The following is a 27,298-nucleotide window of genomic DNA, read 5'->3' as shown; positions in this document are numbered from 1 at the left end:
CGTTATGCTGGTTTTACTACTAATGGTGTGCCATACGGAAGCTCAAGCACCTTCCTCTGGATTAGTGTTGTGAACCCTCCAGGAGCTCTTGTTATATTTTTCTGAACTTCAACTTGATGTGTTTATCTATCAATGGCCGGGTAAGGAAGAACGAGTCAACGATCTTGTTTCTATTATGACAAACATGATCTATTTTTCACTGACTTTGCACCACCATTGTTTTATCTCTTCTTTAAGCATGGGATTCGAGCACCGTTCCCAAACAGACGAGGTGGCCGAGTGGTTAAGGCGATGGACTGCTAATCCATTGTGCTCTGCACGCGTGGGTTCGAATCCCACCTTCGTCGTATTTTTTCTTTATAGTCTGCATTTAAACATAGACCAAAGTCTTTCAACCTCCCTGTGAAAGTCAGGAATGAGTACAGATATGGAAATAGAGATGTAAAAATAAGTTCATTGGTGCAGGCGGAGAATGAAATTAGTCAAAGACTTTCCTCGTAGGTTTCCATTCTTTACTATTATAGGAGCCAAAATCAGCGCAGTTAGTAAACTCCCAAGCTTACATCCCAAATTCTTTTTTCTTTTAGTTGTCTGCCTTTTACATGTTCCTTTTGCCATCATTCTGACCTGCTATCTAAACTCATGAACCTGTTCAGCATCCTACTCAATACATACATACCCGTAAAAGTACATACTCAAACGCATACCGACAATGTATCACCAACATAAGCACACACGCTTTCGCAAATCAGATGTATGATGACGTACTGAACACATGCAGAGATATACAGCCATTTTTACACAACCAGAAATTCATATACCTGGAGATCTACCTAGGTAAAACCCATGGTTTCTTTGCACTTTCTGTTGTTGGCTGTGAGCAAGCAGCAGGTGGCCTTGTAGCTCAGTGGCAGAGCACTGGTCTCGTAAACCAGGGGTCATGAGTTCAAACCTCATCAGGGCCTCGGGCGGATTATTTTCAAAAAGCACGGGGAAGAGAAGCCAGAGTTGCACCATCTACAGAGAACCTTTTATGACGGGATGCATCCTCATAATTGAAGTCTTCCACAGAAGGAGTGAAATAGAGTTCGAGAGGAAGGCCTAATGTTTTCAGGCAAAGACTGACAAAAACCTTGCAATGTCGCATGTAGCTGCTTTGGTGAAAAGACTGTTCAAGTTCACAATGCAACGGAGGGGTGTTCCCCATCTCCATACAATCATCTCTTTGATAATGTAAACGTGCCAGGCGTGTTGAAAGACAAAGACAGACACAACCGCACATACCAGTTGAAGAAAGACAGCCAGCAAACACATTTGTATAGAGGTAAGCAAGCCTCAATTAGAGATGTGAGTCCCTCCGTTTCTGCGGGAGTCCACAAGTTTAATAAAAAATGAACACATATCTTTCATGTTCTAATGATTACCAATCTTTCTGATTAGCTCTGCATAGCTCCAATGGCTATGTGTGTGTGTGTGTGTGTATGTGCCCGTGTGTGTAGGGGAAGGGGTCGGTAGATGTGTTCACGCAGAGCAAGTTGCATACATCGCCAACAGCCATTCTCTCCTGCTCCTGTGCATCCAGTTCGGAAGCGAACCCACCCAATTGTTCTATATGTCTGCTACCCTGACCGCATTCACACATCATTGGCTATTAGTATGCAGCTTGTGGGCGCTGTCAATGGGATATAAGCACCATTCCCCATGTCTGCAATAGCTAGACCAGATTCTGAGGTATGATGAGCAGGGGTCCAGGCACTTCGCCTGACGAACGCCGGGCTTAGCCCTGCCGGGCCTAGCCCTGAGGGGCCTAACTGGGCATGGCCCTGTGTAAGGTAGGGTGAGCAGGGGACCACTTGCAACTAACCTTCGGCACCAATCAGGCATGGAGAGGTCTGTGCAAATGCCCAGCCCTTTAGCAATCTCGATCTGCAAAACCTTCAACTCCTAATTCTCATGGCTCCCAGAAGCCCTAGCCCATATGCAAATGAGGCGAGTTCCTATCAGCATCCTTGTTCTGCTTGATTTTATCAAAGTGACTGCCTGATTAGTGAAAGGGTATTTATTCTCAGAGGTTTGCTTCAAAGGCGATAATGCAGTAAATAGACAACATTATTCTTTGTAAGTTGATATTGTCTCCTGGATCCTACTCCAGTAACCCTTTTTCTACCTTTACAAATGTCTTCCGTAAGTGGTGCTCAGCAGAAAATGGAGTATAATAACAGTTGACATTTTTTATTTTCTGTTCTATTTTCAAAAACCCTCCGTAGCTGTATTTAAAGCGCAAACACCCCATAAATAACTTGCAATGAGTATTCCATGTCTAAAAGGCAGAGGAGCTGTCATACAACATTAACTGACAATCAAGGAAACCTTGAGGTGAACCAAAAAATGTCCAGAACATTTATTGGTTCAATAATTCAGTTTTGAGGTGAATTAGTAAAAAGTTCCAAAGTTGCTCCAGGTGAGGCTTGAACTCACAACCTCGGCATTGCTCACTGCATGTACTGCTGTATAAGTACCGCGCGCTAACCGATTGCGCCACTGGAGCTGCTGTGTTTTGGTTTTCGACATGAAACTACACCCACAAACACACACACAAGTGTACAAAAGCACCCACAAGCTCTGGCATTGTCTTTTTAGCTGACACCAAATTATGGGTGCCTTGTAGTGCCCATATTGTGCCACTGGAGCTTACCTTTTAGCCTGATATACACTTTGCCACTGATGTTCAGCCAATGGTGCAGTCAAATGTCCCTTCTACATTTTTGTCATGCTGCAGGCAGTGCCACTGGAGCCAGCATGATGCTCTTCCTCATATTCAACACGTGTCAATTGAAACACCTCCCAATGTCATCTTGGCGATGCCTATAAACACCCCAGGACTTTGATGAATTTTTCTCAACAGCAAGTGAGGCAGTTTTCCTGCAAACGGCTGGATGTACCTCAACAAGGAACGCATTGTGGTTCTATTTTGAAGATGTTTGTGTTATTACCTGTAAAGACTTGAATGCCTAACATAATCCCTGTAGACGAGGTGGCCGAGTGGTTAAGGCGATGGACTGCTAATCTGCTGTACACGCGTGGTTTCGAATCCCACCTTTGTCGATTTTAACTTTTGAAATCTTTTTTAAACATCTGCATTGCTCTAAGCACCATTGCCATTGGCTTTCAAAGAACATACAGACAAAAGTGAAAATATGCATGTTAGTTGATTAAGAAGGACACAAACAAGGTTGTCGTGTTACTGGCAGGAATGCAATCTGCTGTGCTTGACTACCCTTTGAGCCAGAATCCGGATAGAAATTTAAAAAAGCAAAGGTAATATCCATATTGTCTCTCTGCTGCCATGTACATGTTTTTTTCAACTTTCACGCATCACATCTCCTCATTAGTCACCCTAAAATTGCACGGAATACGCACAAATTAGCTGCTCCTCAAAAAATCGGCCAGAAAAAAACAGTTCAAATCACAATCATATACATACATTCTCACACACCCTTCAAATATGTCTACCCAGTAAACATCATGTTGTGTGCTCGTTGTGTTGCTGTTATGTGTCGTAACCTGAGGGGCTCTGTAGCTCAGTGGCAGAGCACTGGTCTTGTAAACCAGGGGTCGTGAGTTCGATCCTCATCAGGGCCTCCAAATGGTAATTTTCTTGAACATTGTTGAATAGGAACTGATATTGCACATTGTACCTGTGCAACCTTTTACCAATGGATTCGGGCCTATAACAAAGCCACAAGCGCAAGGTGTCTGAATAGTCTGTGGGGAAGGTCGGCTTTCTGGACCTAATTTCTTCAAGAAAAAGACCTTGATAATTTTGTGATGACAGATGCAGATGATCACGGTGAAGCCCTTACTCTATTGAACAGTACAGCGGTTCTGGGTTGCACGCCTTTCTCTATTTTCAGGGACGTTGATGTGGCAAAATTTAATTGGAAAAGGGTTATTGCCATCACTCACTATTTAAATTCAATGACATCACAGGAAGCAGCAGCATCTGAACTTTGATCTTGGCTGGAAACGTTGAATGATGCCAAACACTGGGAAACTGGAGCTTGCGTTATGCTGGTTTTACTACTAATGGTGTGCCATACGGAAGCTCAAGCACCTTCCTCTGGATTAGTGTTGTGAACCCTCCAGGAGCTCTTGTTATATTTTTCTGAACTTCAACTTGATGTGTTTATCTATCAATGGCCGGGTAAGGAAGAACGAGTCAACGATCTTGTTTCTATTATGACAAACATGATCTATTTTTCACTGACTTTGCACCACCATTGTTTTATCTCTTCTTTAAGCATGGGATTCGAGCACCGTTCCCAAACAGACGAGGTGGCCGAGTGGTTAAGGCGATGGACTGCTAATCCATTGTGCTCTGCACGTGTGGGTTCGAATCCCACCTTCGTCGTATTTTTTCTTTATAGTCTGCATTTAAACATAGACCAAAGTCTTTCAACCTCCCTGTGAAAGTCAGGAATGAGTACAGATATGGAAATAGAGATGTAAAAATAAGTTCATTGGTGCAGGCGGAGAATGAAATTAGTCAAAGACTTTCCTCGTAGGTTTCCATTCTTTACTATTATAGGAGCCAAAATCAGCGCAGTTAGTAAACTCCCAAGCTTACATCCCAAATTCTTTTTTCTTTTAGTTGTCTGCCTTTTACATGTTCCTTTTGCCATCATTCTGACCTGCTATCTAAACTCATGAACCTGTTCAGCATCCTACTCAATACATACATACCCGTAAAAGTACATACTCAAACGCATACCGACAATGTATCACCAACATAAGCACACACGCTTTCGCAAATCAGATGTATGATGACGTACTGAACACATGCAGAGATATACAGCCATTTTTACACAACCAGAAATTCATATACCTGGAGATCTACCTAGGTAAAACCCATGGTTTCTTTGCACTTTCTGTTGTTGGCTGTGAGCAAGCAGCAGGTGGCCTTGTAGCTCAGTGGCAGAGCACTGGTCTCGTAAACCAGGGGTCATGAGTTCAAACCTCATCAGGGCCTCGGGCGGATTATTTTCAAAAAGCACGGGGAAGAGAAGCCAGAGTTGCACCATCTACAGAGAACCTTTTATGACGGGATGCATCCTCATAATTGAAGTCTTCCACAGAAGGAGTGAAATAGAGTTCGAGAGGAAGGCCTAATGTTTTCAGGCAAAGACTGACAAAAACCTTGCAATGTCGCATGTAGCTGCTTTGGTGAAAAGACTGTTCAAGTTCACAATGCAACGGAGGGGTGTTCCCCATCTCCATACAATCATCTCTTTGATAATGTAAACGTGCCAGGCGTGTTGAAAGACAAAGACAGACACAACCGCACATACCAGTTGAAGAAAGACAGCCAGCAAACACATTTGTATAGAGGTAAGCAAGCCTCAATTAGAGATGTGAGTCCCTCCGTTTCTGCGGGAGTCCACAAGTTTAATAAAAAATGAACACATATCTTTCATGTTCTAATGATTACCAATCTTTCTGATTAGCTCTGCATAGCTCCAATGGCTATGTGTGTGTGTGTGTGTGTATGTGCCCGTGTGTGTAGGGGAAGGGGTCGGTAGATGTGTTCACGCAGAGCAAGTTGCATACATCGCCAACAGCCATTCTCTCCTGCTCCTGTGCATCCAGTTCGGAAGCGAACCCACCCAATTGTTCTATATGTCTGCTACCCTGACCGCATTCACACATCATTGGCTATTAGTATGCAGCTTGTGGGCGCTGTCAATGGGATATAAGCACCATTCCCCATGTCTGCAATAGCTAGACCAGATTCTGAGGTATGATGAGCAGGGGTCCAGGCATTTCCCCTGACAAACGCCGGGCTTAGCCCTGCCGGGCCTAGCCCTGAGGGGCCTAACTGGGCATGGCCCTGTGTAAGGTAGGGTGAGCAGGGGACCACTTGCAACTAACCTTCGGCACCAATCAGGCATGGAGAGGTCTGTGCAAATGCCCAGCCCTTTAGCAATCTCGATCTGCAAAACCTTCAACTCCTAATTCTCATGGCTCCCAGAAGCCCTAGCCCATATGCAAATGAGGCGAGTTCCTATCAGCATCCTTGTTCTGCTTGATTTTATCAAAGTGACTGCCTGATTAGTGAAAGGGTATTTATTCTCAGAGGTTTGCTTCAAAGGCGATAATGCAGTAAATAGACAACATTATTCTTTGTAAGTTGATATTGTCTCCTGGATCCTACTCCAGTAACCCTTTTTCTACCTTTACAAATGTCTTCCGTAAGTGGTGCTCAGCAGAAAATGGAGTATAATAACAGTTGACATTTTTTATTTTCTGTTCTATTTTCAAAAACCCTCCGTAGCTGTATTTAAAGCGCAAACACCCCATAAATAACTTGCAATGAGTATTCCATGTCTAAAAGGCAGAGGAGCTGTCATACAACATTAACTGACAATCAAGGAAACCTTGAGGTGAACCAAAAAATGTCCAGAACATTTATTGGTTCAATAATTCAGTTTTGAGGTGAATTAGTAAAAAGTTCCAAAGTTGCTCCAGGTGAGGCTTGAACTCACAACCTCGGCATTGCTCACTGCATGTACTGCTGTATAAGTACCGCGCGCTAACCGATTGCGCCACTGGAGCTGCTGTGTTTTGGTTTTCGACATGAAACTACACCCACAAACACACACACAAGTGTACAAAAGCACCCACAAGCTCTGGCATTGTCTTTTTAGCTGACACCAAATTATGGGTGCCTTGTAGTGCCCATATTGTGCCACTGGAGCTTACCTTTTAGCCTGATATACACTTTGCCACTGATGTTCAGCCAATGGTGCAGTCAAATGTCCCTTCTACATTTTTGTCATGCTGCAGGCAGTGCCACTGGAGCCAGCATGATGCTCTTCCTCATATTCAACACGTGTCAATTGAAACACCTCCCAATGTCATCTTGGCGATGCCTATAAACACCCCAGGACTTTGATGAATTTTTCTCAACAGCAAGTGAGGCAGTTTTCCTGCAAACGGCTGGATGTACCTCAACAAGGAACGCATTGTGGTTCTATTTTGAAGATGTTTGTGTTATTACCTGTAAAGACTTGAATGCCTAACATAATCCCTGTAGACGAGGTGGCCGAGTGGTTAAGGCGATGGACTGCTAATCTGCTGTACACGCGTGGTTTCGAATCCCACCTTTGTCGATTTTAACTTTTGAAATCTTTTTTAAACATCTGCATTGCTCTAAGCACCATTGCCATTGGCTTTCAAAGAACATACAGACAAAAGTGAAAATATGCATGTTAGTTGATTAAGAAGGACACAAACAAGGTTGTCGTGTTACTGGCAGGAATGCAATCTGCTGTGCTTGACTACCCTTTGAGCCAGAATCCGGATAGAAATTTAAAAAAGCAAAGGTAATATCCATATTGTCTCTCTGCTGCCATGTACATGTTTTTTTCAACTTTCACGCATCACATCTCCTCATTAGTCACCCTAAAATTGCACGGAATACGCACAAATTAGCTGCTCCTCAAAAAATCGGCCAGAAAAAAACAGTTCAAATCACAATCATATACATACATTCTCACACACCCTTCAAATATGTCTACCCAGTAAACATCATGTTGTGTGCTCGTTGTGTTGCTGTTATGCGTCGTAACCTGAGGGGCTCTGTAGCTCAGTGGCAGAGCACTGGTCTTGTAAACCAGGGGTCGTGAGTTCGATCCTCATCAGGGCCTCCAAATGGTAATTTTCTTGAACATTGTTGAATAGGAACTGATATTGCACATTGTACCTGTGCAACCTTTTACCAATGGATTCGGGCCTATAACAAAGCCACAAGCGCAAGGTGTCTGAATAGTCTGTGGGGAAGGTCGGCTTTCTGGACCTAATTTCTTCAAGAAAAAGACCTTGATAATTTTGTGATGACAGATGCAGATGATCACGGTGAAGCCCTTACTCTATTGAACAGTACAGCGGTTCTGGGTTGCACGCCTTTCTCTATTTTCAGGGACGTTGATGTGGCAAAATTTAATTGGAAAAGGGTTATTGCCATCACTCACTATTTAAATTCAATGACATCACAGGAAGCAGCAGCATCTGAACTTTGATCTTGGCTGGAAACGTTGAATGATGCCAAACACTGGGAAACTGGAGCTTGCGTTATGCTGGTTTTACTACTAATGGTGTGCCATACGGAAGCTCAAGCACCTTCCTCTGGATTAGTGTTGTGAACCCTCCAGGAGCTCTTGTTATATTTTTCTGAACTTCAACTTGATGTGTTTATCTATCAATGGCCGGGTAAGGAAGAACGAGTCAACGATCTTGTTTCTATTATGACAAACATGATCTATTTTTCACTGACTTTGCACCACCATTGTTTTATCTCTTCTTTAAGCATGGGATTCGAGCACCGTTCCCAAACAGACGAGGTGGCCGAGTGGTTAAGGCGATGGACTGCTAATCCATTGTGCTCTGCACGCGTGGGTTCGAATCCCACCTTCGTCGTATTTTTTCTTTATAGTCTGCATTTAAACATAGACCAAAGTCTTTCAACCTCCCTGTGAAAGTCAGGAATGAGTACAGATATGGAAATAGAGATGTAAAAATAAGTTCATTGGTGCAGGCGGAGAATGAAATTAGTCAAAGACTTTCCTCGTAGGTTTCCATTCTTTACTATTATAGGAGCCAAAATCAGCGCAGTTAGTAAACTCCCAAGCTTACATCCCAAATTCTTTTTTCTTTTAGTTGTCTGCCTTTTACATGTTCCTTTTGCCATCATTCTGACCTGCTATCTAAACTCATGAACCTGTTCAGCATCCTACTCAATAAATACATACCCGTAAAAGTACATACTCAAACGCATACCGACAATGTATCACCAACATAAGCACACACGCTTTCGCAAATCAGATGTATGATGACGTACTGAACACATGCAGAGATATACAGCCATTTTTACACAACCAGAAATTCATATACCTGGAGATCTACCTAGGTAAAACCCATGGTTTCTTTGCACTTTCTGTTGTTGGCTGTGAGCAAGCAGCAGGTGGCCTTGTAGCTCAGTGGCAGAGCACTGGTCTCGTAAACCAGGGGTCATGAGTTCAAACCTCATCAGGGCCTCGGGCGGATTATTTTCAAAAAGCACGGGGAAGAGAAGCCAGAGTTGCACCATCTACAGAGAACCTTTTATGACGGGATGCATCCTCATAATTGAAGTCTTCCACAGAAGGAGTGAAATAGAGTTCGAGAGGAAGGCCTAATGTTTTCAGGCAAAGACTGACAAAAACCTTGCAATGTCGCATGTAGCTGCTTTGGTGAAAAGACTGTTCAAGTTCACAATGCAACGGAGGGGTGTTCCCCATCTCCATACAATCATCTCTTTGATAATGTAAACGTGCCAGGCGTGTTGAAAGACAAAGACAGACACAACCGCACATACCAGTTGAAGAAAGACAGCCAGCAAACACATTTGTATAGAGGTAAGCAAGCCTCAATTAGAGATGTGAGTCCCTCCGTTTCTGCGGGAGTCCACAAGTTTAATAAAAAATGAACACATATCTTTCATGTTCTAATGATTACCAATCTTTCTGATTAGCTCTGCATAGCTCCAATGGCTATGTGTGTGTGTGTGTGTGTATGTGCCCGTGTGTGTAGGGGAAGGGGTCGGTAGATGTGTTCACGCAGAGCAAGTTGCATACATCGCCAACAGCCATTCTCTCCTGCTCCTGTGCATCCAGTTCGGAAGCGAACCCACCCAATTGTTCTATATGTCTGCTACCCTGACCGCATTCACACATCATTGGCTATTAGTATGCAGCTTGTGGGCGCTGTCAATGGGATATAAGCACCATTCCCCATGTCTGCAATAGCTAGACCAGATTCTGAGGTATGATGAGCAGGGGTCCAGGCATTTCCCCTGACAAACGCCGGGCTTAGCCCTGCCGGGCCTAGCCCTGAGGGGCCTAACTGGGCATGGCCCTGTGTAAGGTAGGGTGAGCAGGGGACCACTTGCAACTAACCTTCGGCACCAATCAGGCATGGAGAGGTCTGTGCAAATGCCCAGCCCTTTAGCAATCTCGATCTGCAAAACCTTCAACTCCTAATTCTCATGGCTCCCAGAAGCCCTAGCCCATATGCAAATGAGGCGAGTTCCTATCAGCATCCTTGTTCTGCTTGATTTTATCAAAGTGACTGCCTGATTAGTGAAAGGGTATTTATTCTCAGAGGTTTGCTTCAAAGGCGATAATGCAGTAAATAGACAACATTATTCTTTGTAAGTTGATATTGTCTCCTGGATCCTACTCCAGTAACCCTTTTTCTACCTTTACAAATGTCTTCCGTAAGTGGTGCTCAGCAGAAAATGGAGTATAATAACAGTTGACATTTTTTATTTTCTGTTCTATTTTCAAAAACCCTCCGTAGCTGTATTTAAAGCGCAAACACCCCATAAATAACTTGCAATGAGTATTCCATGTCTAAAAGGCAGAGGAGCTGTCATACAACATTAACTGACAATCAAGGAAACCTTGAGGTGAACCAAAAAATGTCCAGAACATTTATTGGTTCAATAATTCAGTTTTGAGGTGAATTAGTAAAAAGTTCCAAAGTTGCTCCAGGTGAGGCTTGAACTCACAACCTCGGCATTGCTCACTGCATGTACTGCTGTATAAGTACCGCGCGCTAACCGATTGCGCCACTGGAGCTGCTGTGTTTTGGTTTTCGACATGAAACTACACCCACAAACACACACACAAGTGTACAAAAGCACCCACAAGCTCTGGCATTGTCTTTTTAGCTGACACCAAATTATGGGTGCCTTGTAGTGCCCATATTGTGCCACTGGAGCTTACCTTTTAGCCTGATATACACTTTGCCACTGATGTTCAGCCAATGGTGCAGTCAAATGTCCCTTCTACATTTTTGTCATGCTGCAGGCAGTGCCACTGGAGCCAGCATGATGCTCTTCCTCATATTCAACACGTGTCAATTGAAACACCTCCCAATGTCATCTTGGCGATGCCTATAAACACCCCAGGACTTTGATGAATTTTTCTCAACAGCAAGTGAGGCAGTTTTCCTGCAAACGGCTGGATGTACCTCAACAAGGAACGCATTGTGGTTCTATTTTGAAGATGTTTGTGTTATTACCTGTAAAGACTTGAATGCCTAACATAATCCCTGTAGACGAGGTGGCCGAGTGGTTAAGTCGATGGACTGCTAATCTGCTGTACACGCGTGGTTTCGAATCCCACCTTTGTCGATTTTAACTTTTGAAATCTTTTTTAAACATCTGCATTGCTCTAAGCACCATTGCCATTGGCTTTCAAAGAACATACAGACAAAAGTGAAAATATGCATGTTAGTTGATTAAGAAGGACACAAACAAGGTTGTCGTGTTACTGGCAGGAATGCAATCTGCTGTGCTTGACTACCCTTTGAGCCAGAATCCGGATAGAAATTTAAAAAAGCAAAGGTAATATCCATATTGTCTCTCTGCTGCCATGTACATGTTTTTTTCAACTTTCACGCATCACATCTCCTCATTAGTCACCCTAAAATTGCACGGAATACGCACAAATGAGCTGCTCCTCAAAAAATCGGCCAGAAAAAAACAGGTCAAATCACAATCATATACATACATTCTCACACACCCTTCAAATATGTCTACCCAGTAAACATCATGTTGTGTGCTCGTTGTGTTGCTGTTATGCGTCGTAACCTGAGGGGCTCTGTAGCTCAGTGGCAGAGCACTGGTCTTGTAAACCAGGGGTCGTGAGTTCGATCCTCATCAGGGCCTCCAAATGGTAATTTTCTTGAACATTGTTGAATAGGAACTGATATTGCACATTGTACCTGTGCAACCTTTTACCAATGGATTCGGGCCTATAACAAAGCCACAAGCGCAAGGTGTCTGAATAGTCTGTGGGGAAGGTCGGCTTTCTGGACCTAATTTCTTCAAGAAAAAGACCTTGATAATTTTGTGATGACAGATGCAGATGATCACGGTGAAGCCCTTACTCTATTGAACAGTACAGCGGTTCTGGGTTGCACGCCTTTCTCTATTTTCAGGGACGTTGATGTGGCAAAATTTAATTGGAAAAGGGTTATTGCCATCACTCACTATTTAAATTCAATGACATCACAGGAAGCAGCAGCATCTGAACTTTGATCTTGGCTGGAAACGTTGAATGATGCCAAACACTGGGAAACTGGAGCTTGCGTTATGCTGGTTTTACTACTAATGGTGTGCCATACGGAAGCTCAAGCACCTTCCTCTGGATTAGTGTTGTGAACCCTCCAGGAGCTCTTGTCATATTTTTCTGAACTTCAACTTGATGTGTTTATCTATCAATGGCCGGGTAAGGAAGAACGAGTCAACGATCTTGTTTCTATTATGACAAACATGATCTATTTTTCACTGACTTTGCACCACCATTGTTTTATCTCTTCTTTAAGCATGGGATTCGAGCACCGTTCCCAAACAGACGAGGTGGCCGAGTGGTTAAGGCGATGGACTGCTAATCCATTGTGCTCTGCACGCGTGGGTTCGAATCCCACCTTCGTCGTATTTTTTCTTTATAGTCTGCATTTAAACATAGACCAAAGTCTTTCAACCTCCCTGTGAAAGACAGGAATGAGTACAGATATGGAAATAGAGATGTAAAAATAAGTTCATTGGTGCAGGCGGAGAATGAAATTAGTCAAAGACTTTCCTCGTAGGTTTCCATTCTTTACTATTATAGGAGCCAAAATCAGCGCAGTTAGTAAACTCCCAAGCTTACATCCCAAATTCTTTTTTCTTTTAGTTGTCTGCCTTTTACATGTTCCTTTTGCCATCATTCTGACCTGCTATCTAAACTCATGAACCTGTTCAGCATCCTACTCAATACATACATACCCGTAAAAGTACATACTCAAACGCATACCGACAATGTATCACCAACATAAGCACACACGCTTTCGCAAATCAGATGTATGATGACGTACTGAACACATGCAGAGATATACAGCCATTTTTACACAACCAGAAATTCATATACCTGGAGATCTACCTAGGTAAAAACCATGGTTTCTTTGCACTTTCTGTTGTTGGCTGTGAGCAAGCAGCAGGTGGCCTTGTAGCTCAGTGGCAGAGCACTGGTCTCGTAAACCAGGGGTCATGAGTTCAAACCTCATCAGGGCCTCGGGCGGATTATTTTCAAAAAGCACGGGGAAGAGAAGCCAGAGTTGCACCATCTACAGAGAACCTTTTATGACGGGATGCATCCTCATAATTGAAGTCTTCCACAGAAGGAGTGAAATAGAGTTCGAGAGGAAGGCCTAATGTTTTCAGGCAAAGACTGACAAAAACCTTGCAATGTCGCATGTAGCTGCTTTGGTGAAAAGACTGTTCAAGTTCACAATGCAACGGAGGGGTGTTCCCCATCTCCATACAATCATCTCTTTGATAATGTAAACGTGCCAGGCGTGTTGAAAGACAAAGACAGACACAACCGCACATACCAGTTGAAGAAAGACAGCCAGCAAACACATTTGTATAGAGGTAAGCAAGCCTCAATTAGAGATGTGAGTCCCTCCGTTTCTGCGGGAGTCCACAAGTTTAATAAAAAATGAACACATATCTTTCATGTTCTAATGATTACCAATCTTTCTGATTAGCTCTGCATAGCTCCAATGGCTATGTGTGTGTGTGTGTGTGTATGTGCCCGTGTGTGTAGGGGAAGGGGTCGGTAGATGTGTTCACGCAGAGCAAGTTGCATACATCGCCAACAGCCATTCTCTCCTGCTCCTGTGCATCCAGTTCGGAAGCGAACCCACCCAATTGTTCTATATGTCTGCTACCCTGACCGCATTCACACATCATTGGCTATTAGTATGCAGCTTGTGGGCGCTGTCAATGGGATATAAGCACCATTCCCCATGTCTGCAATAGCTAGACCAGATTCTGAGGTATGATGAGCAGGGGTCCAGGCATTTCGCCTGACAAACGCCGGGCTTAGCCCTGCCGGGCCTAGCCCTGAGGGGCCTAACTGGGCATGGCCCTGTGTAAGGTAGGGTGAGCAGGGGACCACTTGCAACTAACCTTCGGCACCAATCAGGCATGGAGAGGTCTGTGCAAATGCCCAGCCCTTTAGCAATCTCGATCTGCAAAACCTTCAACTCCTAATTCTCATGGCTCCCAGAAGCCCTAGCCCATATGCAAATGAGGCGAGTTCCTATCAGCATCCTTGTTCTGCTTGATTTTATCAAAGTGACTGCCTGATTAGTGAAAGGGTATTTATTCTCAGAGGTTTGCTTCAAAGGCGATAATGCAGTAAATAGACAACATTATTCTTTGTAAGTTGATATTGTCTCCTGGATCCTACTCCAGTAACCCTTTTTCTACCTTTACAAATGTCTTCCGTAAGTGGTGCTCAGCAGAAAATGGAGTATAATAACAGTTAACATTTTTTATTTTCTGTTCTATTTTCAAAAACCCTCCGTAGCTGTATTTAAAGCGCAAACACCCCATAAATAACTTGCAATGAGTATTCCATGTCTAAAAGGCAGAGGAGCTGTCATACAACATTAACTGACAATCAAGGAAACCTTGAGGTGAACCAAAAAATGTCCAGAACATTTATTGGTTCAATAATTCAGTTTTGAGGTGAATTAGTAAAAAGTTCCAAAGTTGCTCCAGGTGAGGCTTGAACTCACAACCTCGGCATTGCTCACTGCATGTACTGCTGTATAAGTACCGCGCGCTAACCGATTGCGCCACTGGAGCTGCTGTGTTTTGGTTTTCGACATGAAACTACACCCACAAACACACACACAAGTGTACAAAAGCACCCACAAGCTCTGGCATTGTCTTTTTAGCTGACACCAAATTATGGGTGCCTTGTAGTGCCCATATTGTGCCACTGGAGCTTACCTTTTAGCCTGATATACACTTTGCCACTGATGTTCAGCCAATGGTGCAGTCAAATGTCCCTTCTACATTTTTGTCATGCTGCAGGCAGTGCCACTGGAGCCAGCATGATGCTCTTCCTCATATTCAACACGTGTCAATTGAAACACCTCCCAATGTCATCTTGGCGATGCCTATAAACACCCCAGGACTTTGATGAATTTTTCTCAACAGCAAGTGAGGCAGTTTTCCTGCAAACGGCTGGATGTACCTCAACAAGGAACGCATTGTGGTTCTATTTTGAAGATGTTTGTGTTATTACCTGTAAAGACTTGAATGCCTAACATAATCCCTGTAGACGAGGTGGCCGAGTGGTTAAGGCGATGGACTGCTAATCTGCTGTACACGCGTGGTTTCGAATCCCACCTTTGTCGATTTTAACTTTTGAAATCTTTTTTAAACATCTGCATTGCTCTAAGCACCATTGCCATTGGCTTTCAAAGAACATACAGACAAAAGTGAAAATATGCATGTTAGTTGATTAAGAAGGACACAAACAAGGTTGTCGTGTTACTGGCAGGAATGCAATCTGCTGTGCTTGACTACCCTTTGAGCCAGAATCCGGATAGAAATTTAAAAAAGCAAAGGTAATATCCATATTGTCTCTCTGCTGCCATGTACATGTTTTTTTCAACTTTCACGCATCACATCTCCTCATTAGTCACCCTAAAATTGCACGGAATACGCACAAATTAGCTGCTCCTCAAAAAATCGGCCAGAAAAAAACAGGTCAAATCACAATCATATACATACATTCTCACACACCCTTCAAATATGTCTACCCAGTAAACATCATGTTGTGTGCTCGTTGTGTTGCTGTTATGCGTCGTAACCTGAGGGGCTCTGTAGCTCAGTGGCAGAGCACTGGTCTTGTAAACCAGGGGTCGTGAGTTCCATCCTCATCAGGGCCTCCAAATGGTAATTTTCTTGAACATTGTTGAATAGGAACTGATATTGCACATTGTACCTGTGCAACCTTTTACCAATGGATTCGGCCCTATAACAAAGCCACAAGCGCAAGGTGTCTGAATAGTCTGTGGGGAAGGTCGGCTTTCTGGACCTAATTTCTTCAAGAAAAAGACCTTGATAATTTTGTGATGATAGATGCAGATGATCACGGTGAAGCCCTTACTCTATTGAACAGTACAGCGGTTCTGGGTTGCACGCCTTTCTCTATTTTCAGGGACGTTGATGTGGCAAAATTTAATTGGAAAAGGGTTATTGCCATCACTCACTATTTAAATTCAATGACATCACAGGAAGCAGCAGCATCTGAACTTTGATCTTGGCTGGAAACGTTGAATGATGCCAAACACTGGGAAACTGGAGCTTGCGTTATGCTGGTTTTACTACTAATGGTGTGCCATACGGAAGCTCAAGCACCTTCCTCTGGATTAGTGTTGTGAACCCTCCAGGAGCTCTTGTTATATTTTTCTGAACTTCAACTTGATGTGTTTATCTATCAATGGCCGGGTAAGGAAGAACGAGTCAACGATCTTGTTTCTATTATGACAAACATGATCTATTTTTCACTGACTTTGCACCACCATTGTTTTATCTCTTCTTTAAGCATGGGATTCGAGCACCGTTCCCAAACAGACGAGGTGGCCGAGTGGTTAAGGCGATGGACTGCTAATCCATTGTGCTCTGCACACGTGGGTTCGTCGTATTTTTTCTTTATAGTCTGCATTTAAACATAGACCAAAGTCTTTCAACCTCCCTGTGAAAGACAGGAATGAGTACAGATATGGAAATAGAGATGTAAAAATAAGTTCATTGGTGCAGGCGGAGAATTAAATTAGTCAAAGACTTTCCTCGTAGGTTTCCATTCTTTACTATTATAGGAGCCAAAATCAGCGCAGTTAGTAAACTCCCAAGCTTACATCCCAAATTCTTTTTTCTTTTAGTTGTCTGCCTTTTACATGTTCCTTTTGCCATCATTCTGACCTGCTATCTAAACTCATGAACCTGTTCAGCATCCTACTCAATACATACATACCCGTAAAAGTACATACTCAAACGCATACCGACAATGTATCACCAACATAAGCACACACGCTTTCGCAAATCAGATGTATGATGACGTACTGAACACATGCAGAGATATACAGCCATTTTTACACAACCAGAAATTCATATACCTGGAGATCTACCTAGGTAAAAACCATGGTTTCTTTGCACTTTCTGTTGTTGGCTGTGAGCAAGCAGCAGGTGGCCTTGTAGCTCAGTGGCAGAGCACTGGTCTCGTAAACCAGGGATCATGAGTTCAAACCTCATCAGGGCCTCGGGCGGATTATTTTCAAAAAGCACGGGGAAGAGAAGCCAGAGTTGCACCATCTACAGAGAACCTTTTATGACGGGATGCATCCTCATAATTGAAGTCTTCCACAGAAGGAGTGAAATAGAGTTCGAGAGGAAGGCCTAATGTTTTCAGGCAAAGACTCACAAAAACCTTGCAATGTCGCATGTAGCTGCTTTGGTGAAAAGACTGTTCAAGTTCACAATGCAACGGAGGGGTGTTCCCCATCTCCATACAATCATCTCTTTGATAATGTAAACGTGCCAGGCGTGTTGAAAGACAAAGACAGACACAACCGCACATACCAGTTGAAGAAAGACAGCCAGCAAACACATTTGTATAGAGGTAAGCAAGCCTCAATTAGAGATGTGAGTCCCTCCGTTTCTGCGGGAGTCCACAAGTTTAATAAAAAATGAACACATATCTTTCATGTTCTAATGATTACCAATCTTTCTGATTAGCTCTGCATAGCTCCAATGGCTATGTGTGTGTGTGTGTGTGTATGTGCCCGTGTGTGTAGGGGAAGGGGTCGGTAGATGTGTTCACGCAGAGCAAGTTGCATACATCGCCAACAGCCATTCTCTCCTGCTCCTGTGCATCCAGTTCGGAAGCGAACCCACCCAATTGTTCTATATGTCTGCTACCCTGACCGCATTCACACATCATTGGCTATTAGTATGCAGCTTGTGGGCGCTGTCAATGGGATATAAGCACCATTCCCCATGTCTGCAATAGCTAGACCAGATTCTGAGGTATGATGAGCAGGGGTCCAGGCACTTCGCCTGACAAACGCCGGGCTTAGCCCTGCCGGGCCTAGCCCTGAGGGGCCTAACTGGGCATGGCCCTGTGTAAGGTAGGGTGAGCAGGGGACCACTTGCAACTAACCTTCGGCACCAATCAGGCATGGAGAGGTCTGTGCAAATGCCCAGCCCTTTAGCAATCTCGATCTGCAAAACCTTCAACTCCTAATTCTCATGGCTCCCAGAAGCCCTAGCCCATATGCAAATGAGGCGAGTTCCTATCAGCATCCTTGTTCTGCTTGATTTTATCAAAGTGACTGCCTGATTAGTGAAAGGGTATTTATTCTCAGAGGTTTGCTTCAAAGGCGATAATGCAGTAAATAGACAACATTATTCTTTGTAAGTTGATATTGTCTCCTGGATCCTACTCCAGTAACCCTTTTTCTACCTTTACAAATGTCTTCCGTAAGTGGTGCTCAGCAGAAAATGGAGTATAATAACAGTTGACATTTTTTATTTTCTGTTCTATTTTCAAAAACCCTCCGTAGCTGTATTTAAAGCGCAAACACCCCATAAATAACTTGCAATGAGTATTCCATGTCTAAAAGGCAGAGGAGCTGTCATACAACATTAACTGACAATCAAGGAAACCTTGAGGTGAACCAAAAAATGTCCAGAACATTTATTGGTTCAATAATTCAGTTTTGAGGTGAATTAGTAAGAAGTTCCAAAGTTGCTCCAGGTGAGGCTTGAACTCACAACCTCGGCATTGCTCACTGCATGTACTGCTGTATAAGTACCGCGCGCTAACCGATTGCGCCACTGGAGCTGCTGTGTTTTGGTTTTCGACATGAAACTACACCCACAAACACACACACAAGTGTACAAAAGCACCCACAAGCTCTGGCATTGTCTTTTTAGCTGACACCAAATTATGGGTGCCTTGTAGTGCCCATATTGTGCCACTGGAGCTTACCTTTTAGCCTGATATACACTTTGCCACTGATGTTTAGCCAATGGTGCAGTCAAATGTCCCTTCTACATTTTTGTCATGCTGCAGGCAGTGCCACTGGAGCCAGCATGATGCTCTTCCTCATATTCAACACGTGTCAATTGAAACACCTCCCAATGTCATCTTGGCGATGCCTATAAACACCCCAGGACTTTGATGAATTTTTCTCAACAGCAAGTGAGGCAGTTTTCCTGCAAACGGCTGGATGTACCTCAACAAGGAACGCATTGTGGTTCTATTTTGAAGATGTTTGTGTTATTACCTGTAAAGACTTGAATGCCTAACATAATCCATGTAGACGAGGTGGCCGAGTGGTTAAGGCGATGGACTGCTAATCTGCTGTACACGTGTGGTTTCGAATCCCACCTTTGTCGATTTTAACTTTTGAAATCTTTTTTAAACATCTGCATTGCTCTAAGCACCATTGCCATTGGCTTTCAAAGAACATACAGACAAAAGTGAAAATATGCATGTTAGTTAAGAAGGACACAAACAAGGTTGTCGTGTTACTGGCAGGAATGCAATCTGCTGTGCTTGACTACCCTTTGAGCCAGAATCCGGATAGAAATTTAAAAAAGCAAAGGTAATATCCATATTGTCTCTCTGCTGCCATGTACATGTTTTTTTCAACTTTCACGCATCACATCTCCTCATTAGTCACCCTAAAATTGCACGGAATACGCACAAATTAGCTGCTCCTCAAAAAATCGGCCAGAAAAAAACAGGTCAAATCACAATCATATACATACATTCTCACACACCCTTCAAATATGTCTACCCAGTAAACATCATGTTGTGTGCTCGTTGTGTTGCTGTTATGCGTCGTAACCTGAGGGGCTCTGTAGCTCAGTGGCAGAGCACTGGTCTTGTAAACCAGGGGTCGTGAGTTCGATCCTCATCAGGGCCTCCAAATGGTAATTTTCTTGAACATTGTTGAATAGGAACTGATATTGCACATTGTACCTGTGCAACCTTTTACCAATGGATTCGGGCCTATAACAAAGCCACAAGCGCAAGGTGTCTGAATAGTCTGTGGGGAAGGTCGGCTTTCTGGACCTAATTTCTTCAAGAAAAAGACCTTGATAATTTTGTGATGACAGATGCAGATGATCACGGTGAAGCCCTTACTCTATTGAACAGTACAGCGGTTCTGGGTTGCACGCCTTTCTCTATTTTCAGGGACGTTGATGTGGCAAAATTTAATTGGAAAAGGGTTATTGCCATCACTCACTATTTAAATTCAATGACATCACAGGAAGCAGCAGCATCTGAACTTTGATCTTGGCTGGAAACGTTGAATGATGCCAAACACTGGGAAACTGGAGCTTGCGTTATGCTGGTTTTACTACTAATGGTGTGCCATACGGAAGCTCAAGCACCTTCCTCTGGATTAGTGTTGTGAACCCTCCAGGAGCTCTTGTTATATTTTTCTGAACTTCAACTTGATGTGTTTATCTATCAATGGCCGGGTAAGGAAGAACGAGTCAACGATCTTGTTTCTATTATGACAAACATGATCTATTTTTCACTGACTTTGCACCACCATTGTTTTATCTCTTCTTTAAGCATGGGATTCGAGCACCGTTCCCAAACAGACGAGGTGGCCGAGTGGTTAAGGCGATGGACTGCTAATCCATTGTGCACTGCACGCGTGGGTTCGAATCCCACCTTCGTCGTATTTTTTCTTTATAGTCTGCATTTAAACATAGACCAAAGTCTTTCAACCTCCCTGTGAAAGTCAGGAATGAGTACAGATATGGAAATAGAGATGTAAAAATAAGTTCATTGGTGCAGGCGGAGAATGAAATTAGTCAAAGACTTTCCTCGTAGGTTTCCATTCTTTACTATTATAGGAGCCAAAATCAGCGCAGTTAGTAAACTCCCAAGCTTACATCCCAAATTCTTTTTTCTTTTAGTTGTCTGCCTTTTACATGTTCCTTTTGCCATCATTCTGACCTGCTATCTAAACTCATGAACCTGTTCAGCATCCTACTCAATACATACATACCCGTAAAAGTACATACTCAAACGCATACCGACAATGTATCACCAACATAAGCACACACGCTTTCGCAAATCAGATGTATGATGACGTACTGAACACATGCAGAGATATACAGCCATTTTTACACAACCAGAAATTCATATACCTGGAGATCTACCTAGGTAAAAACCATGGTTTCTTTGCACTTTCTGTTGTTGGCTGTGAGCAAGCAGCAGGTGGCCTTGTAGCTCAGTGGCAGAGCACTGGTCTCGTAAACCAGGGGTCATGAGTTCAAACCTCATCAGGGCCTCGGGCGGATTATTTTCAAAAAGCACGGGGAAGAGAAGCCAGAGTTGCACCATCTACAGAGAACCTTTTATGACGGGATGCATCCTCATAATTGAAGTCTTCCACAGAAGGAGTGAAATAGAGTTTGAGAGGAAGGCCTAATGTTTTCAGGCAAAGACTGACAAAAACCTTGCAATGTCGCATGTAGCTGCTTTGGTGAAAAGACTGTTCAAGTTCACAATGCAACGGAGGGGTGTTCCCCATCTCCATACAATCATCTCTTTGATAACGTAAACGTGCCAGGCGTGTTGAAAGACAAAGACAGACACAACCGCACATACCAGTTGAAGAAAGACAGCCAGCAAACACATTTGTATAGAGGTAAGCAAGCCTCAATTAGAGATGTGAGTCCCTCCGTTTCTGCGGGAGTCCACAAGTTTAATAAAAAATGAACACATATCTTTCATGTTCTAATGATTACCAATCTTTCTGATTAGCTCTGCATAGCTCCAATGGCTATGTGTGTGTGTGTGTGTGTATGTGCCCGTGTGTGTAGGGGAAGGGGTCGGTAGATGTGTTCACGCAGAGCAAGTTGCATACATCGCCAACAGCCATTCTCTCCTGCTCCTGTGCATCCAGTTCGGAAGCGAACCCACCCAATTGTTCTATATGTCTGCTACCCTGACCGCATTCACACATCATTGGCTATTAGTATGCAGCTTGTGGGCGCTGTCAATGGGATATAAGCACCATTCCCCATGTCTGCAATAGCTAGACCAGATTCTGAGGTATGATGAGCAGGGGTCCAGGCATTTCGCCTGACAAACGCCGGGCTTAGCCCTGCCGGGCCTAGCCCTGAGGGGCCTAACTGGGCATGGCCCTGTGTAAGGTAGGGTGAGCAGGGGACCACTTGCAACTAACCTTCGGCACCAATCAGGCATGGAGAGGTCTGTGCAAATGCCCAGCCCTTTAGCAATCTCGATCTGCAAAACCTTCAACTCCTAATTCTCATGGCTCCCAGAAGCCCTAGCCCATATGCAAATGAGGCGAGTTCCTATCAGCATCCTTGTTCTGCTTGATTTTATCAAAGTGACTGCCTGATTAGTGAAAGGGTATTTATTCTCAGAGGTTTGCTTCAAAGGCGATAATGCAGTAAATAGACAACATTATTCTTTGTAAGTTGATATTGTCTCCTGGATCCTACTCCAGTAACCCTTTTTCTACCTTTACAAATGTCTTCCGTAAGTGGTGCTCAGCAGAAAATGGAGTATAATAACAGTTAACATTTTTTATTTTCTGTTCTATTTTCAAAAACCCTCCGTAGCTGTATTTAAAGCGCAAACACCCCATAAATAACTTGCAATGAGTATTCCATGTCTAAAAGGCAGAGGAGCTGTCATACAACATTAACTGACAATCAAGGAAACCTTGAGGTGAACCAAAAAATGTCCAGAACATTTATTGGTTCAATAATTCAGTTTTGAGGTGAATTAGTAAAAAGTTCCAAAGTTGCTCCAGGTGAGGCTTGAACTCACAACCTCGGCATTGCTCACTGCATGTACTGCTGTATAAGTACCGCGCGCTAACCGATTGCGCCACTGGAGCTGCTGTGTTTTGGTTTTCGACATGAAACTACACCCACAAACACACACACAAGTGTACAAAAGCACCCACAAGCTCTGGCATTGTCTTTTTAGCTGACACCAAATTATGGGTGCCTTGTAGTGCCCATATTGTGCCACTGGAGCTTACCTTTTAGCCTGATATACACTTTGCCACTGATGTTCAGCCAATGGTGCAGTCAAATGTCCCTTCTACATTTTTGTCATGCTGCAGGCAGTGCCACTGGAGCCAGCATGATGCTCTTCCTCATATTCAACACGTGTCAATTGAAACACCTCCCAATGTCATCTTGGCGATGCCTATAAACACCCCAGGACTTTGATGAATTTTTCTCAACAGCAAGTGAGGCAGTTTTCCTGCAAACGGCTGGATGTACCTCAACAAGGAACGCATTGTGGTTCTATTTTGAAGATGTTTGTGTTATTACCTGTAAAGACTTGAATGCCTAACATAATCCCTGTAGACGAGGTGGCCGAGTGGTTAAGGCGATGGACTGCTAATCTGCTGTACACGCGTGGTTTCGAATCCCACCTTTGTCGATTTTAACTTTTGAAATCTTTTTTAAACATCTGCATTGCTCTAAGCACCATTGCCATTGGCTTTCAAAGAACATACAGACAAAAGTGAAAATATGCATGTTAGTTGATTAAGAAGGACACAAACAAGGTTGTCGTGTTACTGGCAGGAATGCAATCTGCTGTGCTTGACTACCCTTTGAGCCAGAATCCGGATAGAAATTTAAAAAAGCAAAGGTAATATCCATATTGTCTCTCTGCTGCCATGTACATGTTTTTTTCAACTTTCACGCATCACATCTCCTCATTAGTCACCCTAAAATTGCACGGAATACGCACAAATTAGCTGCTCCTCAAAAAATCGGCCAGAAAAAAACAGGTCAAATCACAATCATATACATACATTCTCACACACCCTTCAAATATGTCTACCCAGTAAACATCATGTTGTGTGCTCGTTGTGTTGCTGTTATGCGTCGTAACCTGAGGGGCTCTGTAGCTCAGTGGCAGAGCACTGGTCTTGTAAACCAGGGGTCGTGAGTTCCATCCTCATCAGGGCCTCCAAATGGTAATTTTCTTGAACATTGTTGAATAGGAACTGATATTGCACATTGTACCTGTGCAACCTTTTACCAATGGATTCGGCCCTATAACAAAGCCACAAGCGCAAGGTGTCTGAATAGTCTGTGGGGAAGGTCGGCTTTCTGGACCTAATTTCTTCAAGAAAAAGACCTTGATAATTTTGTGATGATAGATGCAGATGATCACGGTGAAGCCCTTACTCTATTGAACAGTACAGCGGTTCTGGGTTGCACGCCTTTCTCTATTTTCAGGGACGTTGATGTGGCAAAATTTAATTGGAAAAGGGTTATTGCCATCACTCACTATTTAAATTCAATGACATCACAGGAAGCAGCAGCATCTGAACTTTGATCTTGGCTGGAAACGTTGAATGATGCCAAACACTGGGAAACTGGAGCTTGCGTTATGCTGGTTTTACTACTAATGGTGTGCCATACGGAAGCTCAAGCACCTTCCTCTGGATTAGTGTTGTGAACCCTCCAGGAGCTCTTGTTATATTTTTCTGAACTTCAACTTGATGTGTTTATCTATCAATGGCCGGGTAAGGAAGAACGAGTCAACGATCTTGTTTCTATTATGACAAACATGATCTATTTTTCACTGACTTTGCACCACCATTGTTTTATCTCTTCTTTAAGCATGGGATTCGAGCACCGTTCCCAAACAGACGAGGTGGCCGAGTGGTTAAGGCGATGGACTGCTAATCCATTGTGCTCTGCACACGTGGGTTCGTCGTATTTTTTCTTTATAGTCTGCATTTAAACATAGACCAAAGTCTTTCAACCTCCCTGTGAAAGACAGGAATGAGTACAGATATGGAAATAGAGATGTAAAAATAAGTTCATTGGTGCAGGCGGAGAATTAAATTAGTCAAAGACTTTCCTCGTAGGTTTCCATTCTTTACTATTATAGGAGCCAAAATCAGCGCAGTTAGTAAACTCCCAAGCTTACATCCCAAATTCTTTTTTCTTTTAGTTGTCTGCCTTTTACATGTTCCTTTTGCCATCATTCTGACCTGCTATCTAAACTCATGAACCTGTTCAGCATCCTACTCAATACATACATACCCGTAAAAGTACATACTCAAACGCATACCGACAATGTATCACCAACATAAGCACACACGCTTTCGCAAATCAGATGTATGATGACGTACTGAACACATGCAGAGATATACAGCCATTTTTACACAACCAGAAATTCATATACCTGGAGATCTACCTAGGTAAAAACCATGGTTTCTTTGCACTTTCTGTTGTTGGCTGTGAGCAAGCAGCAGGTGGCCTTGTAGCTCAGTGGCAGAGCACTGGTCTCGTAAACCAGGGATCATGAGTTCAAACCTCATCAGGGCCTCGGGCGGATTATTTTCAAAAAGCACGGGGAAGAGAAGCCAGAGTTGCACCATCTACAGAGAACCTTTTATGACGGGATGCATCCTCATAATTGAAGTCTTCCACAGAAGGAGTGAAATAGAGTTCGAGAGGAAGGCCTAATGTTTTCAGGCAAAGACTGACAAAAACCTTGCAATGTCGCATGTAGCTGCTTTGGTGAAAAGACTGTTCAAGTTCACAATGCAACGGAGGGGTGTTCCCCATCTCCATACAATCATCTCTTTGATAATGTAAACGTGCCAGGCGTGTTGAAAGACAAAGACAGACACAACCGCACATACCAGTTGAAGAAAGACAGCCAGCAAACACATTTGTATAGAGGTAAGCAAGCCTCAATTAGAGATGTGAGTCCCTCCGTTTCTGCGGGAGTCCACAAGTTTAATAAAAAATGAACACATATCTTTCATGTTCTAATGATTACCAATCTTTCTGATTAGCTCTGCATAGCTCCAATGGCTATGTGTGTGTGTGTGTGTGTATGTGCCCGTGTGTGTAGGGGAAGGGGTCGGTAGATGTGTTCACGCAGAGCAAGTTGCATACATCGCCAACAGCCATTCTCTCCTGCTCCTGTGCATCCAGTTCGGAAGCGAACCCACCCAATTGTTCTATATGTCTGCTACCCTGACCGCATTCACACATCATTGGCTATTAGTATGCAGCTTGTGGGCGCTGTCAATGGGATATAAGCACCATTCCCCATGTCTGCAATAGCTAGACCAGATTCTGAGGTATGATGAGCAGGGGTCCAGGCACTTCGCCTGACAAACGCCGGGCTTAGCCCTGCCGGGCCTAGCCCTGAGGGGCCTAACTGGGCATGGCCCTGTGTAAGGTAGGGTGAGCAGGGGACCACTTGCAACTAACCTTCGGCACCAATCAGGCATGGAGAGGTCTGTGCAAATGCCCAGCCCTTTAGCAATCTCGATCTGCAAAACCTTCAACTCCTAATTCTCATGGCTCCCAGAAGCCCTAGCCCATATGCAAATGAGGCGAGTTCCTATCAGCATCCTTGTTCTGCTTGATTTTATCAAAGTGACTGCCTGATTAGTGAAAGGGTATTTATTCTCAGAGGTTTGCTTCAAAGGCGATAATGCAGTAAATAGACAACATTATTCTTTGTAAGTTGATATTGTCTCCTGGATCCTACTCCAGTAACCCTTTTTCTACCTTTACAAATGTCTTCCGTAAGTGGTGCTCAGCAGAAAATGGAGTATAATAACAGTTGACATTTTTTATTTTCTGTTCTATTTTCAAAAACCCTCCGTAGCTGTATTTAAAGCGCAAACACCCCATAAATAACTTGCAATGAGTATTCCATGTCTAAAAGGCAGAGGAGCTGTCATACAACATTAACTGACAATCAAGGAAACCTTGAGGTGAACCAAAAAATGTCCAGAACATTTATTGGTTCAATAATTCAGTTTTGAGGTGAATTAGTAAGAAGTTCCAAAGTTGCTCCAGGTGAGGCTTGAACTCACAACCTCGGCATTGCTCACTGCATGTACTGCTGTATAAGTACCGCGCGCTAACCGATTGCGCCACTGGAGCTGCTGTGTTTTGGTTTTCGACATGAAACTACACCCACAAACACACACACAAGTGTACAAAAGCACCCACAAGCTCTGGCATTGTCTTTTTAGCTGACACCAAATTATGGGTGCCTTGTAGTGCCCATATTGTGCCACTGGAGCTTACCTTTTAGCCTGATATACACTTTGCCACTGATGTTTAGCCAATGGTGCAGTCAAATGTCCCTTCTACATTTTTGTCATGCTGCAGGCAGTGCCACTGGAGCCAGCATGATGCTCTTCCTCATATTCAACACGTGTCAATTGAAACACCTCCCAATGTCATCTTGGCGATGCCTATAAACACCCCAGGACTTTGATGAATTTTTCTCAACAGCAAGTGAGGCAGTTTTCCTGCAAACGGCTGGATGTACCT

General features: G+C 43.5%; 25 non-coding genes across 25 annotated transcripts; 18 read left to right on the top strand and 7 right to left on the bottom strand.

Moving 5' to 3' along the window:
- Nucleotides 1–265: 265 nt before the first annotated feature.
- Nucleotides 266–347, top strand: TRNAS-GCU (transfer RNA serine (anticodon GCU)). Its single transcript has one exon. It is a non-coding gene; the product is annotated as a tRNA-Ser (tRNA).
- A 546-nt stretch (nt 348–893) lies between these two features.
- Nucleotides 894–965, top strand: TRNAT-CGU (transfer RNA threonine (anticodon CGU)). The gene has a single exon. It is a non-coding gene; the product is annotated as a tRNA-Thr (tRNA).
- A 1,488-nt stretch (nt 966–2,453) lies between these two features.
- Nucleotides 2,454–2,548, bottom strand: TRNAI-UAU (transfer RNA isoleucine (anticodon UAU)). Its single transcript has 2 exons — nt 2,511–2,548; nt 2,454–2,489 (listed from the first exon to the last, which is right to left on the bottom strand). It is a non-coding gene; the product is annotated as a tRNA-Ile (tRNA).
- Nucleotides 2,549–3,570: 1,022 nt separating this feature from the next.
- On the top strand, nt 3,571–3,642 carry TRNAT-UGU (transfer RNA threonine (anticodon UGU)). Its single transcript has one exon. It is a non-coding gene; the product is annotated as a tRNA-Thr (tRNA).
- A 687-nt stretch (nt 3,643–4,329) lies between these two features.
- Nucleotides 4,330–4,411, top strand: TRNAS-GCU (transfer RNA serine (anticodon GCU)). The gene has a single exon. It is a non-coding gene; the product is annotated as a tRNA-Ser (tRNA).
- A 546-nt stretch (nt 4,412–4,957) lies between these two features.
- On the top strand, nt 4,958–5,029 carry TRNAT-CGU (transfer RNA threonine (anticodon CGU)). The gene has a single exon. It is a non-coding gene; the product is annotated as a tRNA-Thr (tRNA).
- Nucleotides 5,030–6,517: 1,488 nt separating this feature from the next.
- TRNAI-UAU (transfer RNA isoleucine (anticodon UAU)) lies at nt 6,518–6,612 on the bottom strand. Its single transcript has 2 exons — nt 6,575–6,612; nt 6,518–6,553 (listed from the first exon to the last, which is right to left on the bottom strand). It is a non-coding gene; the product is annotated as a tRNA-Ile (tRNA).
- A 1,022-nt stretch (nt 6,613–7,634) lies between these two features.
- TRNAT-UGU (transfer RNA threonine (anticodon UGU)) lies at nt 7,635–7,706 on the top strand. The gene has a single exon. It is a non-coding gene; the product is annotated as a tRNA-Thr (tRNA).
- A 687-nt stretch (nt 7,707–8,393) lies between these two features.
- Nucleotides 8,394–8,475, top strand: TRNAS-GCU (transfer RNA serine (anticodon GCU)). The gene has a single exon. It is a non-coding gene; the product is annotated as a tRNA-Ser (tRNA).
- A 546-nt stretch (nt 8,476–9,021) lies between these two features.
- TRNAT-CGU (transfer RNA threonine (anticodon CGU)) lies at nt 9,022–9,093 on the top strand. The gene has a single exon. It is a non-coding gene; the product is annotated as a tRNA-Thr (tRNA).
- Nucleotides 9,094–10,581: 1,488 nt separating this feature from the next.
- TRNAI-UAU (transfer RNA isoleucine (anticodon UAU)) lies at nt 10,582–10,676 on the bottom strand. The gene is made up of 2 exons: nt 10,639–10,676; nt 10,582–10,617 (listed from the first exon to the last, which is right to left on the bottom strand). It is a non-coding gene; the product is annotated as a tRNA-Ile (tRNA).
- A 1,022-nt stretch (nt 10,677–11,698) lies between these two features.
- TRNAT-UGU (transfer RNA threonine (anticodon UGU)) lies at nt 11,699–11,770 on the top strand. The gene has a single exon. It is a non-coding gene; the product is annotated as a tRNA-Thr (tRNA).
- Nucleotides 11,771–12,457: 687 nt separating this feature from the next.
- On the top strand, nt 12,458–12,539 carry TRNAS-GCU (transfer RNA serine (anticodon GCU)). The gene has a single exon. It is a non-coding gene; the product is annotated as a tRNA-Ser (tRNA).
- Nucleotides 12,540–13,085: 546 nt separating this feature from the next.
- Nucleotides 13,086–13,157, top strand: TRNAT-CGU (transfer RNA threonine (anticodon CGU)). The gene has a single exon. It is a non-coding gene; the product is annotated as a tRNA-Thr (tRNA).
- Nucleotides 13,158–14,645: 1,488 nt separating this feature from the next.
- Nucleotides 14,646–14,740, bottom strand: TRNAI-UAU (transfer RNA isoleucine (anticodon UAU)). Its single transcript has 2 exons — nt 14,703–14,740; nt 14,646–14,681 (listed from the first exon to the last, which is right to left on the bottom strand). It is a non-coding gene; the product is annotated as a tRNA-Ile (tRNA).
- A 1,022-nt stretch (nt 14,741–15,762) lies between these two features.
- TRNAT-UGU (transfer RNA threonine (anticodon UGU)) lies at nt 15,763–15,834 on the top strand. The gene has a single exon. It is a non-coding gene; the product is annotated as a tRNA-Thr (tRNA).
- A 1,302-nt stretch (nt 15,835–17,136) lies between these two features.
- TRNAT-CGU (transfer RNA threonine (anticodon CGU)) lies at nt 17,137–17,208 on the top strand. The gene has a single exon. It is a non-coding gene; the product is annotated as a tRNA-Thr (tRNA).
- Nucleotides 17,209–18,696: 1,488 nt separating this feature from the next.
- Nucleotides 18,697–18,791, bottom strand: TRNAI-UAU (transfer RNA isoleucine (anticodon UAU)). Its single transcript has 2 exons — nt 18,754–18,791; nt 18,697–18,732 (listed from the first exon to the last, which is right to left on the bottom strand). It is a non-coding gene; the product is annotated as a tRNA-Ile (tRNA).
- Nucleotides 18,792–19,809: 1,018 nt separating this feature from the next.
- On the top strand, nt 19,810–19,881 carry TRNAT-UGU (transfer RNA threonine (anticodon UGU)). Its single transcript has one exon. It is a non-coding gene; the product is annotated as a tRNA-Thr (tRNA).
- A 687-nt stretch (nt 19,882–20,568) lies between these two features.
- On the top strand, nt 20,569–20,650 carry TRNAS-GCU (transfer RNA serine (anticodon GCU)). The gene has a single exon. It is a non-coding gene; the product is annotated as a tRNA-Ser (tRNA).
- Nucleotides 20,651–21,196: 546 nt separating this feature from the next.
- TRNAT-CGU (transfer RNA threonine (anticodon CGU)) lies at nt 21,197–21,268 on the top strand. The gene has a single exon. It is a non-coding gene; the product is annotated as a tRNA-Thr (tRNA).
- A 1,488-nt stretch (nt 21,269–22,756) lies between these two features.
- On the bottom strand, nt 22,757–22,851 carry TRNAI-UAU (transfer RNA isoleucine (anticodon UAU)). Its single transcript has 2 exons — nt 22,814–22,851; nt 22,757–22,792 (listed from the first exon to the last, which is right to left on the bottom strand). It is a non-coding gene; the product is annotated as a tRNA-Ile (tRNA).
- A 1,022-nt stretch (nt 22,852–23,873) lies between these two features.
- Nucleotides 23,874–23,945, top strand: TRNAT-UGU (transfer RNA threonine (anticodon UGU)). Its single transcript has one exon. It is a non-coding gene; the product is annotated as a tRNA-Thr (tRNA).
- Nucleotides 23,946–25,247: 1,302 nt separating this feature from the next.
- Nucleotides 25,248–25,319, top strand: TRNAT-CGU (transfer RNA threonine (anticodon CGU)). Its single transcript has one exon. It is a non-coding gene; the product is annotated as a tRNA-Thr (tRNA).
- Nucleotides 25,320–26,807: 1,488 nt separating this feature from the next.
- TRNAI-UAU (transfer RNA isoleucine (anticodon UAU)) lies at nt 26,808–26,902 on the bottom strand. Its single transcript has 2 exons — nt 26,865–26,902; nt 26,808–26,843 (listed from the first exon to the last, which is right to left on the bottom strand). It is a non-coding gene; the product is annotated as a tRNA-Ile (tRNA).
- Between the last annotated feature and the right edge of the window lie 396 nt (nt 26,903–27,298).

Source organism: Ambystoma mexicanum, chromosome 13, assembly GCF_040938575.1.
Source record: "Ambystoma mexicanum isolate Mex_15411 chromosome 13, UKY_AmexF1_1, whole genome shotgun sequence".
Taxonomy (NCBI): domain Eukaryota; kingdom Metazoa; phylum Chordata; class Amphibia; order Caudata; family Ambystomatidae; genus Ambystoma; species Ambystoma mexicanum.
The sequence above is the reverse complement of the archived record's forward strand: the minus strand, read 5'-3'. Positions and strand labels throughout refer to the sequence as shown.